The sequence below is a fragment of the Protopterus annectens genome, chromosome 2.part0 (genome assembly GCF_019279795.1).
Source record: "Protopterus annectens isolate FY-2018-M chromosome 2.part0, PAN1.0, whole genome shotgun sequence".
Lineage (NCBI taxonomy): Eukaryota > Metazoa > Chordata > Ceratodontiformes > Protopteridae > Protopterus > Protopterus annectens.
In genome coordinates, this window is record NC_056728.1 from 1,596,677,450 (window position 1) to 1,596,689,686 (window position 12,237).

Genomic DNA, 12,237 nt, shown 5'->3' on the forward strand with positions numbered 1-12,237 from the left:
TCTGCAGATTAATTTGTCATTTTTGTGTGTTCTTGTTCCAGGTCATCTTAATCCTATAGCTGACAGTCTTCCCCAATTTCAGTTTACAGGTTTCACCTCCAAGCCTTCAGATTCAAAGCATACCCCAGTTTTGGCAGGAGTCTGGTTAATTGGAGAAGACTAGCATTATTGGTTTTGGAAAATTCTTGTCCAACAACACCGAGAAAGCTTACTTGTCATCCTTCCAGGTTTTCAAGGCATTCTACATATCCTTAATCCCTTGTCCCAGGCTATGGGGAGTACAGTTGCTGCTGCAATTTTTAGTGGCTAGGTCCACAGCGGGGGATTCACCAAGAATGCTCAGAGTACACCTTGCAGCTTTTGGATGGGCGGAATGTTTCTTTGAGCCTTCAGGCAGTGTCAGGACATTGTGTTATGGGGAGGATACTTAAATACCTAGAGAACATGCAGGGACCTTTCTAGCAGTCCAGAAAACCTATTGTGAGACAACTGCTTCCCCTTATTATTCAAGGTCTTTACAGGACCATTGATAAACTTTACTTGTCTGTCTCTATAGCTGCTTTGTTCACTTCATTTTATGTGGGTGCTTTCCATGCCGGTGAACTTTTCCTTTACCTTTGTTGTGAGGATCTTGTCATCCACAGGGAGTTTGTCATGATTTGGTTAAAGAAATCCAAGACTGATCAAATTAATAAAGGTCAGTAGGTGCTCCTGGACAAGACAAGTGGGCTAGTCACTTGCCCCATGCAGTAGAACAGTTTGGTATTTAATATTACCCCCTTAGAGAAAAGGTCAGACTTGGTTTTCATGCTGGCCTTGGGCAGGCCTTTTAACCTATCAGACATTATTGCATTTCTTAGGTAGGCCTCGGCAGGAAAGGAATTTACCCACAAGGTTACGCCTCCAATTCCATTTGGATAGGTCGTACCTCAGACTTGGCAAAGGAAGAGCACTCCTATGCAGGTCATTCAAAGAATGGGAAGGTGGGTCTCTGATGCCTTTTTGTCATACATCAGACATTAATTTTTATTTCAGTTGCAGGGAAGAAGGTGATTTGACTCTTATTTCATTCAAAGAGCATCCATCTGAGCCTTGGCTCACCCAACTGGTTACTAAAGTTTCTTTGATTTTAACTAGTGGACAGCTCATTCTTTTGGTTTCCCTGGTTTTATTTGGTTTGAATTTTGGGAAATCTAGCATAAGACTACCATGGAAGAAGCCTTGTCCAGCACTGTGATAATTCACCTCGGGGGGGGGGGGTCTGTGTTAGGCCCCTAAAAAGATATTGTTGGCCACTTGCTACAGCTATATCCTAAGGTAGCTTTCTTTTGGTCTGTCATCTTCCCTAGACTTTACTAGAAAGGTACTAGAAGGCCTAGTTCTCCTGAGAAAGCCAGGGCTTTATCAACCACAGAGTCAAGTGGGCTGCTAGTGAAATTGGTTTTCAGGTGATTGAGCACAGTGATATTGTCAGATTGGAACCTGATTTTATGATCTGGACAATGTTCATTTAAATAACATGGGTTTTGAATTGCTTAATTTGGATATGGATGTTGCAATTTAAAAATCTTTCAAAGTTTAACTTGTTTTCTTTCATAACCCAAAATTTACTTGTGAAGCCGTTGATTGGGGGGAATGGCATGGCATAACAGAGTGATGGTGGCCTTGAGGCTTCAGCCCCCCTTGTGTTCCCCCCATTCTTGTTCAGCAGCCTTGGCTCTCCTCAAGTTAGATTCAGACCTGACCAGTGGCCACATCAAGGAGTATGTGGCTTGTAAGTATCAGTTAAATGGGTTTGTCACCAGGTCCAAGGTAGCTAGGAATACATACCCAGTTTTCTCTGAAGTGGCAGCTGAAACAGGTGATGTACGCCAAGTGGCTTGAGGTGACGGCTTGATGGCATTTCTTGATATGTTGCATATGAATTATTTATGTCATCACTATTGGTTGTCCTTGACTGTTATATAATAAAATGTTGCAAAGTCAATGTGGTGTGTTTTATGACTCAGCTCATTGGACAACATTCAGAATCTGTGTCTTGAATTCAAAAGTTTAGAACAAAATAGGTTTGTTTTGGATTTTGTGTTATTTATTACAGAATACAATATGTATAGACTTGTTTAAATTATTTGTTATTTTTGGCAGATTTTAATGGGAAACTGTAGGGAAATATACAAATTACGGCATAAAGAAACAAAAATTATTAAGGAAAAAAAATTGTTTTGCTTAAAATTTGTGGTTTAGGAGATTCTGTACAGTTCATGTGTAGTTACTAGGCATGCAGTCCAAAAGCCCATTGAGGAGCTTAGCCAAGTTTCCCAAGTACCCCACAGCATTAAATGGTTAAGTAAGTTGTTCATAGCACTTAATATGCAGGTGCAGAATGAGGGATTCAAGCCCTGGACTATCAGAAGCAGCACACTAACCTCCAGGCCTTAATAATCTGCTCTGCCAGACTGCCAATGGGGTAGGAGCAGGGATTTAAGTAGGAATAGAGGGTATATGTTTTGTATTTTGAGAGAAAACATCGTTGTCTTATTTTATTTGAGGTTTTATTTTCATTTTCAGAACAATTTTTCTTTCACTTCTTATTGAAGTTGTCAAATCATATCATTTTGTGTAGTTTAGGTTTTTAATAAAAGTTCACACTTGTTGCAGAGAGTGCTACTACCACCTCAAGCAGAGGGATCAAAGTTTAATACCCCATCCAAAGTATGGCACAGTCAGAGGTGCAGCAGCCTTCCTTCTGCTGTATTAGTACAGGAACATAAATCCAAGCAGCTAGCAGTGGGATAGCACTCTTAACTTTCTAATATTTGCAGCATCAAGGTTAACTGTACAATCTGCTCAACCACTGAACTCAGTTTACATAATTAACAAAGCAGAAACTAGTTTTGGATAATCCCTTTCCTAAGTGCTCCAGATGTCTACCTACCTATTGTTTAAAATGCAGTCCCACAATTGTGCAAGTGTTTGGGGTACGCTGTTACTAAGTCAGTGGTTCTTTTTGTAAGTTATAGTCTAATTCAGTGAAACTTCCATCAGCAGTTTTGACAAGTTCATTTATTTAAAGGATTTCTTAAGTAAGATTCTTTGACAAAAGGTAGAAGATAATTATTTTGATATCAACTTCAAGGTAAAACTATTTTATTGGTCCATAGGTTAATAGGTTGGTACTAAGCTATCAGCCCTAGGGCCTATACAAGCCTAGCCATAACAATTCCCTGGATATTTCTTCTCACACTATTCCCTGGACCCCTGTCTAGCAGGGCGACTGACGTGATCCCCGGGGTGAATTTCCTTTCTCCCATCCAACCGTCAAGGTTCCTTTTGAAGAGGGCCAAAGAGGCACTCTGCTTGACATGTATGGGCAATCTATTCCAGAGTCTAGGGAGTTTCTAGTCAGGAACCTATCCCTTCAGCATGTTTTGCTTATTGTGATGATAAGGTATAGATTCCTGGAGCGTGTGGCTCTGAGGGATTGGGATTTCTTTAAGTGTAGCATGTCCAACAGCTCTGGGTTTGACATGGCCTTGTATATTAAGCAGAGATCGCCTCTGAGTAGACGATATGTGACAGAGTATAGCTGAAGTTTTTTAAGGAGGTCAGCATAGGGCATCTGCTTTAGGCCTGTGATTCTTTTAATGAGGTATTTCTGTGGCCTTTCCAGTTGTTGCAGATGTCTTGAGAGGTACATGCCAAATGGGGCATTGTATTCTATAATAGGTCTAATGAGGGATGAGTACAGTGGGACAATGACCTCCTTTTTTTCTGGATGAAAAGCCCTTAGTGATGAGGTGTGCCACATAGAAGGATTTCCTGACTGTTGTGGTGATGTGGTTATCGAAGGTGAGGCCACTGTCCACCTGTGTCCCTAAGACTCATCACACTTTTGGTGTTTAGTGTACTGTCACCTATATGGCAATTCACGGGTACATCTTTTTTCCCAAAGGAGATAACTATGCATTTCTTGGCATTGAGTTTGAGCCCATGGCTCTGGCACCAAGCATCTGTTTCTGTAAGGCCCTTTTGTACAGTATCCACATCATTTGGGGATTCAATAATGGCTCCCAGTTTGTAGTCATCTGTGAACTTTGTTATCCAGAGTCCCTTAATGTTGGCCTGTACTTCAGAGAAGTAGATGCCAAACAAGAGCGGTCTCAGGACCGAACCCTGAGGTACTCCACTTGTCACTTGTCTGGAGCTGGATTTGGAGTCGGCTACTTTTACAGTGTGGGTTCTATCAGTAAGCCAGTTAGCAACCCATTGGGTAATGTAGGGATTAATGCCCAGCTTAGTAAGTTTATCTATGATTCCAGAGTGGGGGATGGTGTCAAAGGCCTTGGCAAAGTCTAGATAGGCTGTGTGAACCACCTTACCCTTGTCCATGGCTCTGGAGACTGATTCAAAAAAGTCAATCAGGTTCAGGAGACAAGATCGGCCCTTCACGAACCCAAACTGGGTGGGGTCCAGTATTTGAAGGTTGCCAATGTCTTTGTTTATAAGTTCCATGATATTGCGCTCCATGGCCTTGCAGATAAGGCTCGTCAGACTGATGGGATGGTAGTTTCCAGGATCCAAGGTGGATCCCCCCTTGTGGAGTGGGATAACTGTAGCTCTACACCACTCAGTGGGCACGAATCCTGAGGTGAGTCTATGATTAAACATGACACTTAGGTGAGGTGCCAGTTCATATTGTAGTTCATGTAGTACACAGCCCGGGATGTCATCTGGTCCTATGGATGCTGTATTCTTAGCTTTGGAGAGTGCATTTTTTACTTGTGTGACCGTTATTAACGGAATTTGGCAATCTTCTGGTATTGAGATGGTATTGGTATTGTCAAATCATATCATTTTGTGTAGTTTAGGTTTTTAATAAAAGTTGCACACTTGTTGCAGAGAGTGCTACTACCACCTCAAGCAGAGGGATCAAAGTTTAATACCCCATCCAAAGTATGGCACAGTCAGAGGTGCAGCAGCCTCCCTTCTGCTATACTAGTACAGGAACATAAATCCAAGCAGCTAGCAGTGGGATAGCACTCTTAACTTTCTAATATTTGCAGCATCAAGGTTAACTGCACAATCTGCTCAACCACTGAATTCAGTTTACATAATTAACAAAGCAGAAACTAGTTTTGGATAATCCCTTTCCTAAGTGTTCCAGATGTCTACCTACCTATTGTTTAAAATGCAGTCCCACAATTGTGCAAGTGTTTGGGGTACGCTGTTATTAAGTCAGTGGTTCTTTTTGTAAGTTATAGTCTAATTCAATGAAACTTCCATCAGCAGTTTTGACAAGTTCATTTATTTAAAGGATTTCTTAAGTAAGATTCTTTGACAAAAGGTAGAAGATAATTATTTTGATATCAACTTCAAGGTAAAACTATTTTATAGGTCCATAGGTTAATAGGTTGGTACTAAGCTATCAGCCCTAGGGCCTATACAAGCCTAGCCATAACAATTCCCTGGATATTTCTTCTCACACTATTTACTTCCCTGGATCCCTGTCTAGCAGGGCGACTGACGTGATCCCCGGGGTGAATTTCCTTTCTCCCATCCAACCGTCAAGGTTCCTTTTGAAGAGGGCCAAAGAGGCACTCTGCTTGACATGTATGGGCAATCTATTCCAGAGTCTGGGGAGTTTCTGGTCAGGAACCTATCCCTTCAGCATGTTTTGCTTATTGTGATGATAAGGTTTAGATTCCTGGAGCGTTTGGCTCTGAGGGATTGGGATTTCTTTAAGTGTAGCATGTCCAACAGCTCTGGGTTTGACATGGCCTTGTATATTAAGCAGAGATCGCCTCTGAGTAGACGATATGTGACAGAGTATAGCTGAAGTTTTTTAAGGAGGTCAGCGTAGGGCATCTGCTTTAGGCCTGTGATTCTTTTAATGAGGCATTTCTGTGGCCTTTCCAGTTGTTGCAGATGTCTTGAGAGGTACATACCAAATGGGGCATTGTATTCTATAATAGGTCTAATGAGGGATGAGTACAGTGGGACAATGACCTCCTTTTTTTCTGGATGAAAAGCCCTTAGTGATGAGGTGTGCCACATAGAAGGATTTCCTGACTGTTGTGGTGATGTGGTTATCGAAGGTGAGGCCACTGTCCACCTGTGTCCCTAAGACTCATCACACTTTTGGTGTTTAGTGTACTGTCACCTATATGGCAATTCACGGGTACATCTTTTTTCCCAAAGGAGATAACTATGCATTTCTTGGCATTGAGTTTGAGCCCATGGCTCTGGCACCAAGCATCTGTTTCTGTAAGGCCCTTTTGTACAGTATCCACATGATTTGGGGATTCAATAATGCCTCCCAGTTTGCAGTCATCTGTGAACTTTGTTATCCAGAGTCCCTTAATGTTGGCCTGTACTTCAGAGAAGTAGATGCCAAACAAGAGCGGTCTCAGGACCGAACCCTGAGGTACTCCACTTGTCACTTGTCTGGAACTGGATTTGGAGTCGGCTACTTTTACAGTGTGGGTTCTATCAGTAAGCCAGTTAGCAACCCATTGGGTAATGTAGGGATTAATGCCCAGCTTAGTAAGTTTATCTATGATTCCAGAGTGGGGGACGGTGTCAAAAGCCTTGGCAAAGTCTAGATAGGCTGTGTGAACCACCTTACCCTTGTCCATGGCTCTGGAGACTGATTCAAAAAAGTCAATCAGGTTCAGGAGTCAAGATCAGCCCTTCACGAACCCAAACTGGGTGGGGTCCAGTATTTGAAGGTTGCCAATGTCTTTGTTTATAAGTTCCATGATAATGCGCTCCATGGCCTTGCAGATAAGGCTCGTCAGACTGATGGGATGGTAGTTTCCAGTATCCAAGGTGGATCCCCCCTTGTGGAGTGGGATAACCGTAGCTCTACGCCATCCTGAGGTGAGTCTATGATTAAACATGACACTTAGGTGAGGTGCCAGTTCATATTGTATTTCATGTAGTACACAGCCCGGGATGTCATCTGGTCCTATGGATGCTGTATTCTTAGCTTTGGAGAGTGCATTTTTTACTTGTGTGGCTGTTATTAACGGAATTTGGCAATCTTCTGGTATTGATATGGGCCCTTAAAGGGGTGAGAGCGGGGTGAAGTTGGCACTGAATCAATCTGCCAGGATATTGGCAATATCCTTGGGATCAGTATATTTAATGCCATTCTATTTTAGCTCAGAGCAAATCTGAGCATTGCCATTTAGATTCTTGACATAGTTATAGAATGCCTTGTGGTTGTCTTTGGAATCTTTGGCAATTTTATTTTCGTAACTAGCTTTGGAGGATTTTATGAGGAATCTCAGTTTCTTACTGAGGCTGGTAAGGGAGTTTTTTGCATCCTGGGATTTTCCTCTTTTTTGCAACAGTTTCTTACTTTTGTTGTAAAGTTTGTTTATGGCAGGGGACCACCAGATTGGCTTCCTTTTTTTGGATGAGAGCATCTTGGTTCAATTTGGGATGGCACGATTCATGCACGAGTGGATGTGCTCATGCAGTGCCTTAGTGTAGGATTCAGCAGTTGAAATTTCAGTTCCCGTCTGCATAGGTGTCATGAAGTTTGTCACTCCTGACTTGAGTAGCATGAAGTTGGCTTTGGAGAAGTGTTTTATGGAGGTTTCCTTACTAGGGGGTGGGGATGGGATGTGGATGTTAAGGGTGATTAGCTTATGGTCAGACCTGACTAACGAGGGGGTGACCATAGGTGTGGAGCATCGATTTCCCATGTTGGTAATGACCAGGTCTAGGATATTGGAGCCCCTGGTGGGACTATGGATTAGTTGATCCAGGGCATTGGAATTTATGAATTCCAAGAACCGTTGTGCAAAGGTGTTGGTACACGAGTAGTTTTCCCAGTTAATGGCAGGGTAGTTAAAATCACCCAGTATTAGGGTGTTTGCTTCTATCTTAATATTTTCCAGTATGTTTAAAAAGGTGTAGTGAGAATCTCGGGGCATGGTGGGGGATCTGTAGCAAGCTACAATTTGGATTGCAGTCTTACCTAGTGTTATTTGCACCTGGAGAATTTCAGATGCATTGTGTTGGGCAATTAGCCTGGTGGTGTGAATATCCTTGGTGAATATTGACACTCCTCCACCTTTAGAGTTTTGGTCCTGGTTTGGTGGCCAAAAAGTGTGGTAAGAGTTGTAGCCTGGTATTGCAGGGGTGCTCTCTGGAGCCTTGAACCAGGTCTCAGTTACTGCACAGATATCGATGTTCTCCATTTTTAGGAGTGCCTCGAGAGAGTGCATTCTGAGGTTTAGACTTCTAGCATTGAATAGCATTACTTTCAGATTTTGCATGCTTGTACCTGTTATGGTGGTGGTTTTTGAAAAGTTTAGAACATATAAGTGCTCTATAAACAATAAATATGTGGCATTTAACAATTTTAATGAGCAAACGTATATTTCACAAACACTTTAGTAAGTCATCATTCATCCCTAAATCAAAAGGTCTGCTATATGAAGCCACATAGAAAACCATACATGCAGCTGCCCCCTACTGCCCTAAAAATATGCAACGACTACTTCGGCTATTATACATTATTTAATAATTCAAGATGTCTGATTTTATTCTTAGTTTCCTTGTTCCCTTGATACTTTTCTTACATTTTCCAATTGTTTTTGAGTTTTCTTTCATAAAATATTTCAAGAGTGCATTCCCCAATATATTGGTAATAATGAGATTATTGTTTATTTTTTGATTTTTTAGTGTGTTACAAGGATTTCTGATTGGTACAGCCTAGTGCATTAGATGGTATAGTTTCCTTATTTTGAGTTTTTAGTCTTCTTGTATGTGTCTTGATTAACGGTACTAGATGACAAAATCTTTTGCTCATTACATGTAAGAATACTGTACTGAATGTTCACATTCTCACATAAAATTCAATGATGTAAATCAGTCTTGCTATTCATTAAATCTACAGCTAGCTTAAAATTTATATCTAGCAATACCATCACTCAGTTCTTGGAAAACAAGTAAGGAGTTAATTTTATTTTAATAATTTTAAAGATAATAGTGATGCACTATATATGAAGTGTTTATGTAGATGTCAGTTATTTTCATTTTATGAAAATGTATCAAGAACAGAAAAAACACTGAACTCTGTTGCCATAATAAAATAGGCATACATTTTTATTACCTTTATTTTGAGTGTGGTACAGATCAGATGAACTTGTATGAGAAATAGGGAGGACCAGTTAAACTATGCCAAGAGAGCTAAACAAGTATTGTTATTGGAGCAATGAGACTGTAAGCAAGCATACAAATGTCATGAAAATGACACATTTCAAGCAACATGAGACAAAGTCTGACAGATGTGTTTATAAGTCTTCCCTGTCTTAGTTTATGGAAAGGTAGAAATAGTCAAGCAAATATTTTTTCATTAATTCAAAAAAGAAAGGGGGATCACACAGCATAACTTGTAGATAATGGTAAAATAATTGACAACTTCATCTTAACTGAACTTCTGCAAAGTGAAAAAAGCTACTGGGTAACTTAACTTTTAAAGCAATATGCAAATTTAAATTCTTGTGGAGCAGAGTGTCATCTTGAGACTATAACTTACTATTTTGGCCAAGTGAAAAAAAAGGCATGCAAATTGATGATTTTGCTGAAACAGTCCTATTCTAGACAGAACATTTCACAAACCTCTACAATGTCAGTTATACAATATTGGTTGCCAATGGCTTTTACTAATTAAATAAACAAAAATTTCAGTCTCCTATTACTGAAAAATAAAAGTGGAGTTAAATGTCTTGCAAGCCTTAGGAGAATCTATTGAAGTATCTGAATGTAGAATACTTGCCTTGGAAAATATATAAAATGGGGAAGGGAATTGTAAACATACAAAATAATAGAGTAGGAAGAGTCATATTGTAACAGGAAGGTGAGAAATGCTATGGAAGCACTAGATAAAGTGTGTTGTCAGCAATTAAAGGAAAACCAAGTAACGAATATAAAAGAGTAAAAATATAACAGTATACATGCCATCCTTGAAGGATTTCCAGGACTATAAAACAAAGAGTTCCAGCAGGATATTTGGAGAAAAGGAATGAAAGAAGCCCCCAGAAGAATGCCTAAATATAGAGTCATGTAGCAATACAGAAGTGGAGCAATAATTTATAGGCATAATTATTACACTGCTTACATATAGGCATAATCTGTAGTTTTTCAGTCAACCTGAAAACAAAAGGAACAGTTAGATAGAATTCAGGGTGACAAAGTAAAAAAAAAAAAAACAAATTAAAACAAAACAAAGCATGCAGAAGGTTATATGTCTTTAGTTATTTCTCAGAAGATAATATAGCTAAAAAACAAAGTTTAACAAAAATCAAGAAGAAAAACAAGTTCAGACAGAAAGCAGTAGCACTGCTGTTTGATAGTATGAGACATTCTCATTCAGAAGTATTGTGTTCTACCCAAAATCAAACTATTACTGACATGTCTTGATTTTCTGTGCCCCTTGTGCTTTAAACCTTTCTGCTAGGAATGAAACTTCTATTTACTTACTGAAGAAAGGTGAGGAGACCATACCTCTCAACTGTCCAGATTTCTGCAGAATGTCCAGATTTTTGCCTCATATTTTTGGTCTGTTCCTCATAAAATTTGTGGTTTTCTGGCAAATCATTGAGTATTGAAGTCACAAAATAATGACATACATTTGAGTTTCACAATTGTTTCACATTTTATCCTTCAGAAAATACTTCCTAACCAAAAAAAACTGTTATTCTACCAACTGTCTATATTTATAAGAGCAATGTTTGAGATATGTCCTTATTTTCTGACCATTTGTCCCCTCATTATTTTAGGCTTTGTCCAGGTTTCTTGTGCTAAGAGGTTTGAGAGGTATGGAGGGGCCTTTATTGAAAATCCCAGCATCAAAAGTGGCAGACATTGAAGAAAATATAACTGTAATTAAAGACCATGTCAGGGACTATACACTTATTGCATTATTGTTAACTATGTTTATTTGAAACAAGACAGTGAAAATATTAATTTAAAGGCTTTACGTAAGCAATAAGTAAAACAATAAAATAAAATATCAGAACTACAGACTGTGAGGAAACAATGATGCCTAAGGCAAATTATTTAATTTAAGAAAGTAATTCAATAATAATGCTTTACTTTGGAGCAAGGCCTATCTATAAATTGGATTAGATTGGGGAGCAGATTCTAAAAGACCTGCTCTCAACCTGCACTCAGTGTAAGTCACTCACACTGAGATCAGGTTTTTGGAAATGGGCTCTATACTGACATATTAAATCTACAGCCTGTATTGCTATCATCCTTTCTCCTTAAACCACTTATATTCTCTTTTCCTTTCCTTACCACTTCTTAATCTTTTCCTCACACTTTCTTCTTATTTTTATTGTATCCTCCTATTCCTAGTCAACATCTTGTGGATCAGTACCTTGCTTTTTCTGTCCACGCTTTCTTAATTTTCTCTCACAACACATTCTACCAAGCCACATACCATAAAATGGCACCTTATAGTCACTCCTCATGACAATAATTGAGGACTGGCATTGTCTTTTTAGGCAATACCAAACCTCAAAAGCTTCCAACATAAGAAAATAGAATCCAGGTAACATAAAAGAAGTGCTGTTCAATGCTAGGAGCCTTAACAAAAAACTCCAATCCCTACAAGCACTCCTTACCCTGGAAAGCATCGCACATTCATTGCCACAGACATCTGTTTCAGAATCATGGAGAGTATCCTATCAGTGCAGGTTTTTAAAGCCTGCTACACGTTCAAGTCCACCACACAAGAAGAAGGCAGTAAACATGGTGGTGTCAACATATATGTAAAAAAAAAGCACTTCGCCTCCAAACTAGTGACAAGAAGATAATGATCAAGAACTCCTTGACCATGTTACCTTGAACAAAACTCCTTATCACATGGCATAATGGCTAACTATGCAACCCATCTGTGCCCCTCTCACCCTATAACTCCTTCCCAACTAGTATGGAGTCTCTATGCATTAAGACAAACACCACGTTCTTGTGGAACTTCAGCTACCCCTCCATTCTCTGGGTGACAAATACATCTTCTAATATGTCGGACCAGAGTATTTTGGACTTCATCAATGCAAACTCTCTGGATCAGTTAGTCTACAGCCCATCCAGGAGGAATAAAATCCTGGACATGGTCATCAACAATATGGGACAGCTCTGATCCCTACAAATTGTAAGTCCTTCCCTCTTCAAGTTAGACTTCAGATTAGTCATGTTCACCTGAAGACTGAAGCC